This window comes from Microcaecilia unicolor, chromosome 1, assembly GCF_901765095.1.
Source record: "Microcaecilia unicolor chromosome 1, aMicUni1.1, whole genome shotgun sequence".
Lineage (NCBI taxonomy): Eukaryota > Metazoa > Chordata > Amphibia > Gymnophiona > Siphonopidae > Microcaecilia > Microcaecilia unicolor.
Window position 1 is genome coordinate 402705787 of NC_044031.1, and position 16062 is coordinate 402721848.

Below are 16062 nucleotides of genomic sequence, written 5' to 3' on the forward strand. Positions count from 1 at the left end.
TAGTTATACAAATTATTGCATTTCACTTTGTCCCTTGTATCCTGCTGTAAACTCCTTGAGGGGTCAGAGGACTAGAAATGCTGAAATTAAATTCAATTCGATCTCCTTTATTATTTGATTTCCTCTCCCTGAACCTATTTTAGTTCAGCTACCTCATTTTTGAATTGGGATGATCAGAACTACACACAGTACTTAAGGTGTGGTCACACCATGTTTTGGTACAGAAGCAGTATGATATTCTCAGTTTTAGTTTTAAACAATTTTATTGATGACCTATCACAAACAATAATTTGCTCTTTTGACTGTTCACCGCACACTGAGCAGAGGATTTCAACGATGACTCAAAATCCTTTTCCTGGGCGATGACTCCTGATATAAAATCCATTCTATATACTTCTATAGAGTTAGGATTATGTGCATTGCTCTGCACTTGGTCACATTAAATTTCATCTTTTCTTTTCTCTGCTTTATTTTATTCTATTTCTATTGATTTCCTTTAAAAGTGGACTAACACGGCTACCACATCTCTCATTTAGATACCCAGCCCCCAGTCTTGCATGTTCCTCCTAATAATTTACTCTTGTTTTAATAACTTTGAATTATTTTGCGTCATCTGGAAGTTTGATCGTCTTTCTCATTTTCCAGCTATGAAGTGCTATTTAGAGTGAGGAGGCCCAGCTGGACTAAGGTATGGGCTCTCCAAGGACTTGTGTTGTGTTGGGAAAGAGCTGGCATTGGTTACTCATTTTGGGGGTATGTAAGGTTTCTGGATGCCTTTTTGGGGGGAGGGGGTAATGAGGACCTGAAGGCAACTTCATGTTATGAGGAGATACGGGAGAGATCCGTGCACTAACTCCCAGTTAATGTGGGGAAATCTCAACTGCCAGATGTGGCAGTATTACAAGACTGCATGATTTTAAGAAAACCATTGTAATTCTATTGCATTATGGTTTTTATTTTAGAACATCAGGCAGTAAAGCCCAATCTGATAATGAAGTTAAAATGGACAGATAATTTGAGTTGCCATGCCCATTTTCATATAACTTAGTACAAAGACCTTTATATATGACCACAATTTTAGAGTTACAGTGTACTTCCTTTTAGAAAGTCAATTTAACACAGTAGCGGTTCATAGTATATTTAACTGTATTTAGCTTGTCAGCATTAAGAGTTCGACTTGATTTTAAGGAACCCTGTAAAAATCAAAAGTGTGTACACTGATATCTGTCTATGGAAAATTCCCTAATCTTTTAAAAAGCTGGAGCTGAAAATGACTGAGTGCCATCAAATCACACTTTTTCCTAAGCGTGGGATGAGATCATGAGAGAACTCCATAGCAAATAAGCCTCTGAGGTCCAGGATGGAAAAAGTTGCACACTAATCTTTGCTTATTTGCCTTCCTGCTGGCTGTGGGTTTGTAAAATCCCTCTACAGTGATCTGTTTGATCATTAAAACTATAAGAAGCATCTAATTGAAAGGAAGCAGTGGTTGAGAGAGGGCATGACAAGGAAACTCAAAATTCTTCTTTAAGTAACTAGCTGCCAGCTGTTGGAAATAACCAGAGCATTTTGCCTCCCCATTTGTCCTCCAAGCTTCCATAGCCTGACCCCATCAAATACTTCACTTCTGACCCCCTGAACCTCTGTCTCCATTGGTCCACACTCTCCATGGCTGTAATGAACCTCAAAGCATTGGATTTGCTGCCCACCAGACCCACTGCCTCTATGAGATGGCATGGCTGTATCTTTCCAGGGCTGCCAGGCCTCCTGCCCCCTTTGGGGCATGCTGCTTTACAAACAGCATGCTTATCCACGCTGTGTGCAAAGTACATAAATTGGACAGCAGAGAACAGGACTTAATTCTAGGCAAGAAGAAAGTGGAACTATGGATTGAGGAGAGGGGCCAGACCAGGAAGAAATGTGTAACCCGGTGGACCCCATTCTACAAAAATTCTACACATATTGTCTGTCTCATAGTAACGTGAGTAACATAGTACATGACGGCAGAGAAAGACCTGCACGGTCCATCCAGTCTGCCCAACAAGATAAACTCATATGTGCTACTTTTTGTGTATACCTGACCTTGATTTGTATCTGCCATTTTCAGGGCACAGACCGTAGAAGTCTGCCCAGCACTAGCCCCACCTCCAAATCACTAGCCCCGCCTCCCACCACCGGCTCTGCCACCCAATCTCCGCTAAGCTTCTGAGGATCCATTCCTTCTGAACAGGATTCCTTTATGTTTATCCCACGCATTTTTTAATTCCGTTACCGTTTTCATCTCCACCATCTCCCACAGGAGGACATTCCAAGTATCCACCACTCTCTCCATGAAAAAATACTTCCTGACATTTTTCTTGAGTCTGCCCCTGAACACACTCATCACACTAAACAGAACAGTGCTAGATTAAGGAATGGAATAGTTCTCTGCAATGTCTGTTCCAGGCTCCTGAACTTGCCTGCAGGCTGTCTGGAAGGCAGCAACTGGATCACAGCACCCCTGCTGCTCTGAGTCTGAAAATAAATTAAGGTCTAGGAGACAGCATCCCTCAACAAACACCAGTGAGGAAGTCAACAGACAGACAGACATCATATTGAGCAACCCAACCATATTATATGTAAAATATCTTCCCTAACTTGTATTAATATCCAGCTGAAGCCTTGTCAATATTATCAGGTTGCTTGTTCACTGGTTTTCAAGTACAGTGCTAAGTGTTATTTTAAATAACTTATTATAGATGCCAAGCCAATTCATTTATATAAATGCAAAGAAAGGGCTTTGTGGATTTGTGGCTTGCTTTGGAGGGCTGTACTTCCTTCATTAGGTTGGTGCAAAATTCTTAGCTCACTCTGCATCAACTAGAGACAGCCTTAGCCCACGTGCTATCTTGTGAGAGTCAGAGAAAGGTGCCCAATTCAGGGGGTAGAAGGATTCCCTCTCCATTCCAGAGATCCAAGGAGTGAGGGATATCCTTCTCCCCTTAATGTACCACATTGATCTCATAGTCCCAAATCACAATTTTATTAAGCCCAATAAAAAGGCATCACTTTGAATTTATTGGTTGACCATTATTTTTACCTTGAAAATAAACTATTATCATGACTCTACAAACAAATTTGTCATAAATCACGCTGTGGAGGGTCTGCAAGAGATCTTCCCCTTGGTGGCACATTGCGAGGAGGCAGTAAGCGACCACCACTGAAGAGGTGCCATGAACCTCTTGGCTACCTCACTGGAACCCTGCAGGACTCAACACCAACGGGCAGAAGAAGTCATTACCCGCATTCCTCTGCTCAATTCTCCCTCATCTACCTCGACCGGGAATGTTCCATTCAGGCACAGAAAAAGCACAAACTGACTCATTACTCTTTCACACACACATACACAAATGGGCAAAAGAACCTTCTCCGCATTCCTCTGCTCCCTCTTCCTCATCCACCCAAGCGGGGACATTCTATCCAGGTAGAAAATCGCAGGTTGACTTCTATTCTCTCTCTCTCACACACATAAAAATAAAATTCCCTGCACCTCAAGAGGAAAAATGTACACTAATATCCATAGATGCCCTAACCCAAGGTGAAAACAAGAATATACTGATACTATGCAACCTACGTCACCCAATGGGAAGAACCGCTGGCTCCCTGGGCAGAGCCCAAACAACCACACAGGACAAACAAAAAAATGGAAACCACTCACACACAGGACAAACACAATGGAGACACAATCAAGAAACTCAGAAATCCAAGTCAACGTCAACTAACAAAAATTACCACTGTCACGATAACGGAGGATGAATTCCTGCCAATACTAGTAGGCAGGTATTCAATAACAGATCAGTGATAAACAAAACAAAAATAATAAAGGATTGGATAACCGATGAAGACTTCAGACTGGTTTTCATCACCAAAACATGGATCCATGACATATTTCCCATCGTCCTGGAAATATGTCCACTGGGATACAAAATCCTACATTGGACCAGAAATGGGAAAAGAGATGGAGGAATTGCCCTAATCTACAGCTCCTTTTTCACAGTGGAAGCTTTGGTGGAATCTATAACACCACTTCTGGAAATTGCCAAAATCAAAGACCAAACTCTACACAATCAACTGAGCTGCATACTATTCTATAAACCCCCAGGAAACTGAAAATCAATTCAAACAAACTTCATGGACTTCATCTCAAACACATGCATAGCCAACCCCAACACACTGTTACTAGGAGATATTAATCTACATCTAGATGACCAGAGAACTAATTACTCCAAAGAATGTGATGAATTCCTCCAAATATGGGACTTCTAGTGACCATATGTGTCTTCAACCCACAACAAAGGACATGCTTTAGATCTACCAGCCTACAGATTCTCGCAGAACAGTGACTTTAGAATACAGAACCCAGGATGGACAAAAGTTCCTTGGTCCAATCACTTCAAGCTAAACATGACCCTGTACTGGAAAGAACACCTAAAACACCTAATACAATCACATAAACCATAGAAATCTAATGGAAAGATTGATCCAATCAAATTTTGGACAGCCATATATGAAGATCAGTGGTCACCATCGACTAACTCAGAAAGATTCCTACTAGAAAGGGACAAAAAATGTACCAAAATACTAGACACAATAACCCCTTTGAAAACAAAAACAGGACAGAGACACAAAGCAGTACCATGGTATGATGAAGAATTGAAAATGGCCAAAACCCACTGCAGAAGACTAGAACGAGCTTGGACAAAAATAAAAATGATACAAACAGAAATGCATGGAGAGAAGCATGAAACAGGTTAAAAACCAAAATCAGACAGGCCAAAATGAAATACTACAAAGAACATATAGGAGCAGATCACAAAGACACAAAGAAACTATATAAACTTATAACTTAATAAACATCAAACCAGTGACGTCAGCGAACGAAGAGCCCCCATCAGCAAATTAACTCACCAAATTTTCTGAAGAAAAGATCCTCATTCTCAGAAAGATCTTAACATATGTTGCCACAAATTTAGAAGCATTCATAGACAAACTCAATCACTGCCCAGAAGAAGCCCCTGCAGACAGGACATGGACCACCTTCATACAACCCATATTCGAGATGGTAGCACAGGCATTAAGAAAATTCTCTTCCGCTCACTGCTTGCTTGATATTTGCCCCAACCATCTACTAAAGATAGCATCGGATAGATTCATTGACCAACTCACCTCCCATTTGAATTACATGCTGCAGGAAGGCCATTTCCCAATGGAGAAAAGCAACATAATGCTCACACCCATCATGAAGAACACCTAAAAAAAACCATCAAGAATGCCTCAAACTACAGACCAGTGGCATCCACTCCTCTAATGTCAAAAATAATGGAAGGTATAATGGCCAACCAACTAACCGATTAAATCGACAAACAGTACACCATACTACACCATTTGTGGTCAGGCTTCAGACCACAACACAGCACTGAAACAGTACTAAATATACTTTTGGCCAACATCAAAAAGTAAATTACAAATGGGAAAAACATTCTTCTACTACAGTTTGACAAGTGCTTTTGAAATGGTTGGCCACCAAATCCTCAAAAGAGTACTTGATAAAATAGGTATTTGGGGGAAAGTCCTTGACTGGTTCCTAGGCTTCCTGATCACCAGATCCTATCAAGTGAAGACAAACTCCTCTCTTTCCTCTCCATGGAAAGCGGAATCCGGTGTTCGTCAGGGCTCACCACTCTCACCAATGCTATTCAACCTGATGATGGCCCCTCTTACTCAAACACTATCCAAAAAGGGTTTCAACCCTCTTATATATGCTGATGATGAATCAATCTACGTCCCTTTCAAAAATAATCCTCATGAAATCGAGACCAGGATAGCATACAGTATAAACACAATGGAAACATGGGCAGAAACATTCAAGCTCAGACTGAACAAAGAAAAATTCACTGCCTGGTACATCACTACACAATACCGATCACTTCTCAAACATCAACATCAAGGGCACATCCCTTCCACTAACTGACAATCCAAAAATTCTAGGAGTCACCTTTGACCACAATCTATCCTTCAATAAACAAATCTCAAGCACCATGAAGAAAATGTTCCAAACCATGTGGAAACTAAAACGCATAAAAAACTACTTGCCAAGAAATGTATTCCGATCAATAGTCCAATCCATGGTCCTCTCACATGCCAATTACTGCAACAGAATTTATGCTGGATGCAAGGAACAACTATTTTTTAAAAAATGCAAACAGGGGAGACACTGGGTTTGCCTGCTGGATGAAGGGGAAGAGAGGAGCAGGTGCTGCTCTGATGGACTAATATTGGGACCAAATTGCTTCAAAAGCACAAAACCGTTGCTCCAAAACCTACAGCTACCCATCAAATCACATGTATCATTCAAGATATGCTCATTGGTCTACAGAATAATTGTCAGCCTAGCACCAAAATACATGCGTGCAATGCACTCAAGGGATCAAGAACCTATCTTACCCTACCCTTCTCTAAGTGCCAAGGAATAAAATACAAATCCTCATGCTCAACCAGCTTCACATACATCAGCCCCAAGATTTGGAACACAATACCAAAAGCTCTAAAGTGCACAAACGAGTTCACTACCTTCTGGAAGAACCTGAAAGCCCACCTCTTCGAAAGTTTTTCTTCAATGAACCTACACATTTGGCCTGAATAACAACCAACACACACAGATGCATGACCACTAAAGACTCTGAACAAAGCTCTTGACTACTGCAAACAGGCATTGTAACTGATCTACCCAAAGTAACCTGTAAGCCACATTAAACCAACATCTAGATTGGAAAATGTGGGGTACAAATGCAGAAATAAATAAAATAAATAAATTAGGGCTGCAAACTCATCGTGATTAGCACTGCAATCAATGCATTCATTACTAATCACAATTTTAAAAATTTATCATGATTAATAATTAATCGCATGCTGTGCACCTTTTCTCTCCCTTCTGCCTCCCAAGCATAGTCCGGCATCTCTCCCTCCCCTCCCGGATGCCCCTAACTCTGGCGTCCCCTGCTTAGTGTACCTTTTCGAAAGCAGCATGTCTTCAGCTCTGCAGCACCAGCTGTACTCAAAGGCTGCACTGAGTCTTTCCCTCTGACCCATCCTACCCCTTGTGATGCAACTTCCTGTTTTCAAAAGGGGCGGGACGGGTCAGAGGGAAAGGTCCAGTCATGGTGCAGCCTTTGAGTATGGCTGGTGCTGCAGAGCTGAAGATATGTTGGTTTTAAAAAGGGACACTGGGCAGGGGGACGAGACAGAGCTGCAGGCAGGTCCAGGAGGGGAGGGAGACAGAGGCACCCAGTAAGAGGCCGGAACTGACTAGTCTCTCCAACTCAAAAACCAGTGGCAGCCACAGCACTGAGCAGCCCAGCGCAGCAAAGAAAGTGCCCATTAAAAATGTAGGGGAAGACCTCACATGAAAGGATCTGTTTCTGCAGAAGTGTCCCCCCCCCCCCTTCCCCTTCACTTCCAGGTAGGCAGGCTGCTGGCATTTCTGATCTCTCCCTTGATCACTGTTGTGATCAAGGCAAGTAGAGGGATTGCCCGTCCTACTGTGGGGAGGGAGGCAGAGGTGTGGGTGCTGCTCTGATGTACTGGGGTGGGGAAAGACAGACAGACAGTCACAGGACGAAAAGATGAGGACCCTAGAGGGGGAGAAGGGACAGTGAAAGATGCTGGATGGCATGGAAGAGAGAGGGAGAGATACTGGATCCCTGGGGGGGGGGGGGGGAGGGAGACACTGGGTTTGCCTGCTGGATGAAGGGGAAGAGAAGAGCAGGTGCTGCTCTGATGGACCTGAGTGAGATGTGGAAGGGATGGACACTCAGGAAAATATACAGGACCCAGAAGGGGAGGGAAGTTATCATATAGATCAGCTGGAGTAAGAGAGAGGGAAGGAGGGAGGGAGAAGAGACAGGGAAATATGCTGGATGGAACAGAAGAGACACTGGACCCAGGGCCGCTGAGAAGGGGGGCAAGATTCCCTGAGCCCGGTGCTGGCAAGGCTTCCGGAAGCAAGCAGAAGGTTCTGCTTTCTCGTTCTGTCTCTCTCCTGCTCCTGTGTGTCAGGACCTGGGTGATTGCGTTAATGTGATAACCCGGGTCCCGGAACACAAGAGTAGGAAAGTGACAGACTAAGGGAGGAGCAGATGTAGGAAGGTAAGGGGGCGGGGGCGGCCCAAGTGGAGGGGGTGGTGGCAGGGGCAGTGACAGGGGCGGCGGCGGCCTGAGTGGAGCGGGCAAAGGCTGCAGCAGCCCTGCCACAGGTCCAGCTCTGTCTGTCAGTGGCCCTCCCTGACTGGACCCTGTGGGGTAGGGGAAAAATGCTGGGCCTGCTGGATGGAGGTGCAGATGCTGCTCTGATAGACCTGAGTGGGGTGGGAAAAGGATGGATGGATGGACAGACAGGAGAAGATGCAGGATCCTGAAGGGGGAGAAAGTTATTATGTAGACCAGCTGGAGGAAGAGAAAGTGAGAGAGAGGCTGCACTGGGGAAGGAGAAGAGACAGGGAGGGAGAGAAAATGCATGCCCCCAGTCCACCCCTGTGGCCCTCTCCCCCCCCCCCCCCCCCCCCCCCCCGCAATGGACTGCTAGCTATGCCACTGCCTTTAATTGTGAGATTAATTTTTTTTTATTGCGATTACAAATTTTAATTGAAATGCAGCCCTAATTTTTATGCATCAATGCACAAATGAAGTTGTATCCAACCAATTTGCCGCAGCCTAGGCCTGCCTCTCCCTGCAATTAGAACCTTTCAGAAAGAGAACCAGTGTTTAACTTGTTCCCATTGAACTCTGCTGTAACCAAACAGCTTAATGATTTAGCTGCTGCAAACATTAAAGCAGGCCTCTTCCTGTTCAGACCCTATGGCTCAGGATGTACATATCAGCTAAAACTTATATATCATTCATTGATCTCTTTTCCAGATCATGTATGAATGTGTTAAATAATACTGACCCCCAGTACAAGTCCCTGGGGCATTCCGCTATCTACCTTTCCTTATTAGGAAAACTGACCATAGTCCCAGGCATTTTTTTCTTACCTTAACCAGTTTCCAATCCACAATAGGACATTACCTCCAATCACATGCAGATTGGGATCAGTTCTTTTAAAATCAGAAACACATAACCCCATTTTGCATAGAATGTTTAGGTAGGAATTGGGATGTCCAGGTCAGGAAGTTTATAATTTTCCCAGTAAGGATCTGACAGACATGGAACATTTTGTAAGCTTATGTATAAGGAAGCTGGCAATTAAATGTGTATTTGCCAACACATGAAGAGGGAGCAATGATTAATCAAATCTAGATACTCAGAAAAAGCAGCAGCAGCTTTTAGGTGTGAACACCTATGATTAAATTTGTCGATTATCGCCATCTCCACATAGAATTGTCAGCACTCATATGTGCAAGACTCATATGCCAGACAATCACACATATAAGTGCAGCCAATTAAGGAACAAAGCTCCAAAAGGGACATTTTTGTATTTCAAAAGTGGTAGAAAATAAAAGGGTGGAGTGCCTGCCAGTGCATGGAACCGGCTATAACTGGTGCCATGCAACTCAGACAAACTACACCCGGCTAATATGAAAACACTGGGTGGTCCAGGCCTGGGGCAGGGAAATTCTTTCTGCTGAGAGGGTTCCGATTGCAGCGGGGGATTAAAGCTCATCTTGATGACACCATTGCAGCAGAATGGAAAGTCTGGGAGTCTGTGATCCACCCACTTGCCCTATAATTTTATGACTTTACTTATGTTCAATGTCGCAGCTGAGTATGTGGCAGGAGTATTTGAGCCTGGTTTATTGATGTTCCAATGATGAAAGGCCAGCGGCATCCCTCATACTCTCCACTGCCTGCTGTTCTGGGACAGTGCTCTTGGCCCTGATAATATCATTTACTATTTCCTCACCACCTACCATGCTAGCAACTAGTATTTCCAAATCCTCTGCTGCTCCTAAACATCCAATTCCCCTCATATTCAAAGGCATTTAACCAGCCAGGATCGGCACCTGGCTGGTTAAATGCCACATAGCCGGCTATCTGCCGATATTCAGCAGGACATGACCGACCATGTTCCACTGAATATTGCTGGTTAGCGGCTAGCGGTTATATTTATTTATTTATTTATTGCATTTGTATCCCACATTTATCCCACCTCTTTGCAGGCTCAATGTGGCTTACAATTCTATATCGGCCGATATAACTGGCTATCTGCCAATTTTCAGCACATTGCCACTTCGTGTGTAAGACAGTCCTATCTTTGGCTGGTTTGACTTTGACCGGCCGGTGCTGAATATCAGCTTGGTCAGTTAAAATCAAACCGGCCAAAAGTAAACCGGATATTCAATGCTGGTCACCGGAAATGGCCTGTTATTGAATATCTGGTTTTAGCGCCAACCATGGGAGTTAGTCTGAATATCCGCCTCAATGTTTTCTGAATCTGAAAATCCCCTCACTTGATTATTCATCTGATTCTGAATCTGCCAAAGCCTTCTTCATACATTTCTCAGTAGGAAAGATGGTGCACCTGCTTCTGTGTTCCGTTTATGCTTATGATTATATTTTTTTAAACTTGATTAACTGCTGTTCAAACTAAACAGCAAAGTGGTGTACTCTAAAATCAAATAAACTAGAGATTTCAACATAGGAAAAAAGGACAAAATAAATATAAAGGAGAAATAAATCTTACTTAAAAAAAATAAGGCATTTAGAACCAACCCATACAACACCGACACATAATTGCATATCAACTCTCCAATGCTTGATTAAAAAAAGTCTTTAGTTTCAAATCTTGAAAAGGTAGTCCTAACCTCATGTACTACTACTACTACTTATCATTTTTATAGCGCTACTAGACGTATGCAGCGCTGTACACTTGAACATGAAGAGACAGTCCCTGCTCGACAGAGCTTACAATCTAATTAGGACAGACAAATAGGACAAATAAGTGATAAGGGAATTACTTAAGGTGGGAATGAGAAAACAGACATGGGTACTAACTAGTGAATAGGGGTTAGGAGTTAAAAGCAGCATCAAAAAGGTGGGCTTTTAGCCTAGATTTGAAGACGGCTAGGGATGGTGCTTGAAGGTCCAAGAAAACAACAGGGTAATCGATCTGCAAACTCCAAGATGGAAAACAGGCAAAGCAGATACGTATATATAAAAAATTTTATTGATAAATATAGATCATAATATAGTTAGGAAGCCCGACACAGGCCGTGTTTGGCTGCATCAGAGGCTACAAAATAAACAGTTATATAACAATTAGAACAAATCTAAACAATAAAAACAATTAAAAGCAAAACGATAATAATTATGTTCTTAAACCATGATAAAGTACTCGGCTAATAATCTAAAACTTAAAACACCATGATAATATAACCTACTAAAATATCGGAATGACATAGTACAATTCTATAAATATATAAATTATGACTAAATACAATTAAAACACTGTATGTTAATAACATTCTTTCCAAGGACAGACATTCTGTTTATATGTTTTATCAACAAAAAAATACAAATAAAATACATATTTTAACAGTAAATAATAAATAATTTAATTATATACTGAATATATAAATAATAAAACAAAATATTAAATGATAATGGAAAATATTAATAAACATTAATTAATAAAATATATGCTGCAAAATGACCAAACATGGGACTCTAAACGTGCTTATATTTAAAAAGATTTCTTTTGTCTTAAAAAAAAATAAAAAAAAAAATTTTTTGGACACCTACCTAATCAATATATATATGATTGTATAAGTTCCACTCAAAAAACTACAAAATAAGAAAAAATCATATACATGTATATACACTATTTTTAAGACTAATAGATAAAACAGAAATAGCTATATATTAAAATTACCTATTTGTTGAGCTCTCAATTGCACACCTTAACAGATGGCGCTTTGAAAAGAAGAATCCTACAACGAACATGTGTTGATGTTTCAATATTATGATATCCAATAAAATCCAATTTTTGCATATGTATGTTATTGAAAAATAAAACGTCATATTGCATGTAGTAATGTATGGTTAACCATCCAAAATCTCTAGATAGCCAATTCTCAGATTGCTCACTTCTCTATAGATGTTGCACTTCTAATATATTGCTTCTATGAATATATATACTGCTATATAAACGGTAGATTATGTTAAAACGTAAACTTATTATCTGATATAAAGCGGAGATTTAAAAAGTCCAGAGAAAAATGTAAACTTATTATCTGATATGTTTACGTTTTAACATAATCTACTGTATATACATCGTTTATATAGCAGTATATATATCCATAGAAGCAATATATTAGAAGTGCCCCGAAGTGGTCACTAGACCACCAGGGCAGTAGTAAGGTAAGGGGAGAGGGGTGACGGGGAGGGGGAGTGACGGGGTGACAGGGGGGAGGGGAAAATGTGACAGGGGTGGAGCGAGGGTGTCAAAGGGGGTGGGATGGGTGTGAAAGGGGGCAGGGCGGGGCATGAATGGGGCAGGGTGGGGCGTGAAAGGGGTGGGGCATGTGTCCTCCTTTTTGGGGGACAAAATATGGTAACCCTAGGTTAGGGCTATTATGATTTGGTAACTTTTCTATACAGGTTTTGAGAGTCATTTTGCAGGGTTTTGTCTTATTTTTCAAAGTGCCTGTTTTAAAAATAAAAATGCTCTCCACTTCTGGTAGAGCAGCGCTGAGCACACACAGCCAGTTGGGTTTGTGAGATATCCACAAACAAGATGCATGAGAGAGATTTTCATACAATGCCTCCTTGGTATACAGACTTATCTCATGCCTCTTCATTGTAGATATCCCAGAAACCTGATTGGCTGGGTGTACCCCAAGGACTGGGTTGAAAAGCACTGCGGTAGTCACTATACAAATAAAATCCATATATTTTAAACAAAGTATCTGGCAGTGGAAGGAGCGTGTGCTGTTCCTGAGTTGATTTTCATAATTTGAATATTTTTTGTGTGGTCAGTTGTAAGGGGGTAGCTTCACTATTGTGGAATATGGAGTTTGTGATACAGAACTGGAGCTTCAAGGTTTCTATTGAGATTCTGACCAATCCTGTAGAGAATCCAAACTTCACGCCCACATAGAAGAATTTGCTGATTGATGCTATCAATTATATAATGATGGATTTACCAGGTACTTTAAACAGACTGGATGGGGGAGGGTTTCTTTTATATATAGAAGATTGCTCATTTAAAAGTGGCAGGGGGAAGGGGGTTATGTATGGAAATGTCGCATTGACTTGCCTCCCGCCACATACCTAGCTTCCCCTTTTGTTGCCACCCAAAATATTTATGTCTAGAGACACCACTGGAGATAGTGGATGCCGTGGATGGGCAGATTGGATGGGCAATTTGACCTTTACCTGCCATCATCTTTCTATGTGAAAGCTGAACAATAGGTCGTCTCCGCAGTCCTATCCTTGAAGATGGAGGAACTGCCGGCAAGTTATTTTGTGCAGAGAAGAGAGTACAACCTGGAATGCATAGTATCAATAAATCAGCAAGATAAATTGAAATGCTAGTATGAGGTGCTCTGTGGACTAAAGTGAGAATTTATAATGTAATACGTTAGGCCACAGAAAGCCAATGCTACATAACAAGAATCGAAGTAACATGATCTCAATGAAGTAGCTTCACATCAGTATTTAGAATTAGCTGAAGTTTTTTGGCATTGCAAGGTAATAAATAGAAATAAATCAAAACATAGAAAAGAAAATAAGATGATACCTTTTTTTATTGGACCATAGACAAGGGATGAGAATTGGTGTATTTAAAAGAAATATGAGTAGCAACTGTCTTGTGAATGTTGTTCCTTCATCTATTTATTGCAAAACTTTTACACCACCTCCAGACACCAAACACACACCAAAACTGTTTACAAATAGTATACAAATAGATCTAAAGTATGATTAGAATGACTCCTAAGGAAATTAGAAAGTCATGGGATAGGAGGTAGTGTCCCGTTGTGGATTAAAACTGATTTAAATATAGAAAACAGAGAGTAGGGTTAAATGGTCAGTATTCTTAATGCAGAAGGGTAGATAGTGGGGTTCCACAGGGGTCTGTGCTGGGACCACTGCTTTTTAACATATTTGTAAATGATCTGAAAACAGGAAAATGAGTGAGATGATCAAATTTGCCAACTACACAAAGTTATTCAAAGTTGTTACATCACAAAAGGATTATGAAACATTGCAAGAGGACCTTACCTTACAAGACTGGGAGACCGGGCGTCCAAATGGCAGATGACATTTAATGTGAGCGAGTGCAAAGTGATGCGTGTAGGAAAGAGGAAAACAAACTATAGCTCTATGATGCAAGATTCCACATTAGGAGTCACTGCCCAGGAAGAGGATGTAGGTGATGTCATTGAAGATATTGAGTGAAGTGGAATGGGTTGACATGAATCACTTGTTTACTCTTTCCAAAAATACAAGGACTAGGGGGCACACAATGAAGCTATAAAGTAGTAAATTTAACACAGATCAGAGAAAATATTCCTTCACTCAATGTATAATTAAGGTCCTCTTTTACTAAACCACGGTAGGGATTTCTGGCGTGACAAATGCTAGCGCACTTTAGTAAAAGAGGCCCTACGTTCTGGTTTTCATTGTCAGAGTAAAAGCAGTTAGCTTAGCAAGGTTTAAAAAAGGTTTGGACAAGTTCCTAAAAGAAAAGTCCATAAACCATTATTAAGATGGACTTGGGGAAATCCGCTGCTTATTTCTAGGATAAGCAGCATAAAATCTGTTTTACTGTTCTGGGATCTTGCCATGTACTTGCGACCTGGATTGGCCACTGTTGAAACCAAGATACTGAGCATGATGGACCTTCAGTCTGTCCCAGTATATTGATGCTTATGTTTTCACTGTGCAATTATCTAAGGGTATAAAAATTGATTTTAACAGACAGGTCTGAGCAAGACTTTATAATGCAGTTGATAATCTCCTATTGAAATTGTAAATTTTATTAGAAGGACAAACGTACAACATATAGAAGAGATCCTATGAGGGTGATGATACACAGATTTACACTGTGCAGTGCAAACGGAAAGGCTTTATAACTTTTATTGCTTTGTTCCACTATTTGATTCTTCACCTCTCTGTTTAGCCTCTTGCAGTTCTTTATCTTCTTTCTGGTAGTAACCTTCAAGCAGTAACTAACTTTATTGGTGTGTTTTTCAGGAAGAGAACAGAGCAGAAACACAGCCAGCCAGATCCTCTTACCCCAGCGTTACAAAATGTGAGCATTAGAAAATCTTTTTGCTATCGTCTCCTTTAAAAACCACAAGACCAATATTCAAGACAGGCAGCATATAATTTGACAGACAACCAAACAGCAGCAGTGATTCTAGGAAGGACAAACATAGCAAGAGTTTATCCAGATGTCAACTTTAATGGAAACAGGACCCACCCCAGCCAGGTTTTGGAAAAACCTTTGTCAGGGGGTCACATAGGTCTCCACAATACATTCACAGATTCAAAGCATGTACTACAATAGCTGAGTTCGAATGCAGCCAACAGCACCTGCATAGAAAAAGCTCTAATCCAATTCCAAACATCTGTAACCATGAAGTGTCCAGCCCAATTTCAAAAAGCAGATTTAGACGGTTTCAAATTATACCCATGGTACACTTATCAGCACTGTCCATTCAGGCAGCGCCACTGAATATACAGCCAAAGCAGATGTTTCACATATGCCTGATTTTTGTGAGGCATATGGCGCAATATTATGAGCTAGCCACTCCCACTTATATGCAGGTAATGCAGGTAAAAGTTTAGAATCCTAGCGTCTACATAAATGCCAGCACGGCGCTCAAATGCTAATCTGCAAATATCCCTCTTGACTTAATGTAGCACATATTTTGCAAGTGGGGTGTACACAGAGGCAGAGTATGGTCAGGGCTCCCAATTATGTGCATAACTTATAGAAAACTGAAAATTATGTGTGTCCATGCCGCTTTACGGCTGGCATAAGTACAAGTGCTTAAACGTTAGGTTCATTAATACATGTTA

The 16062-nt window shown here is 41.2% G+C and overlaps 1 long non-coding RNA gene across 1 annotated transcript; it reads left to right on the forward strand.

Moving 5' to 3' along the window:
* Positions 1–219: 219 nt before the first annotated feature.
* Positions 220–15459, forward strand: LOC115460443. Its single transcript, XR_003940493.1, has 3 exons — positions 220–229; positions 6287–6292; positions 15375–15459. It is a non-coding gene; the product is annotated as an uncharacterized LOC115460443 (long non-coding RNA).
* The last annotated feature ends 603 nt before the right edge of the window (positions 15460–16062 follow it).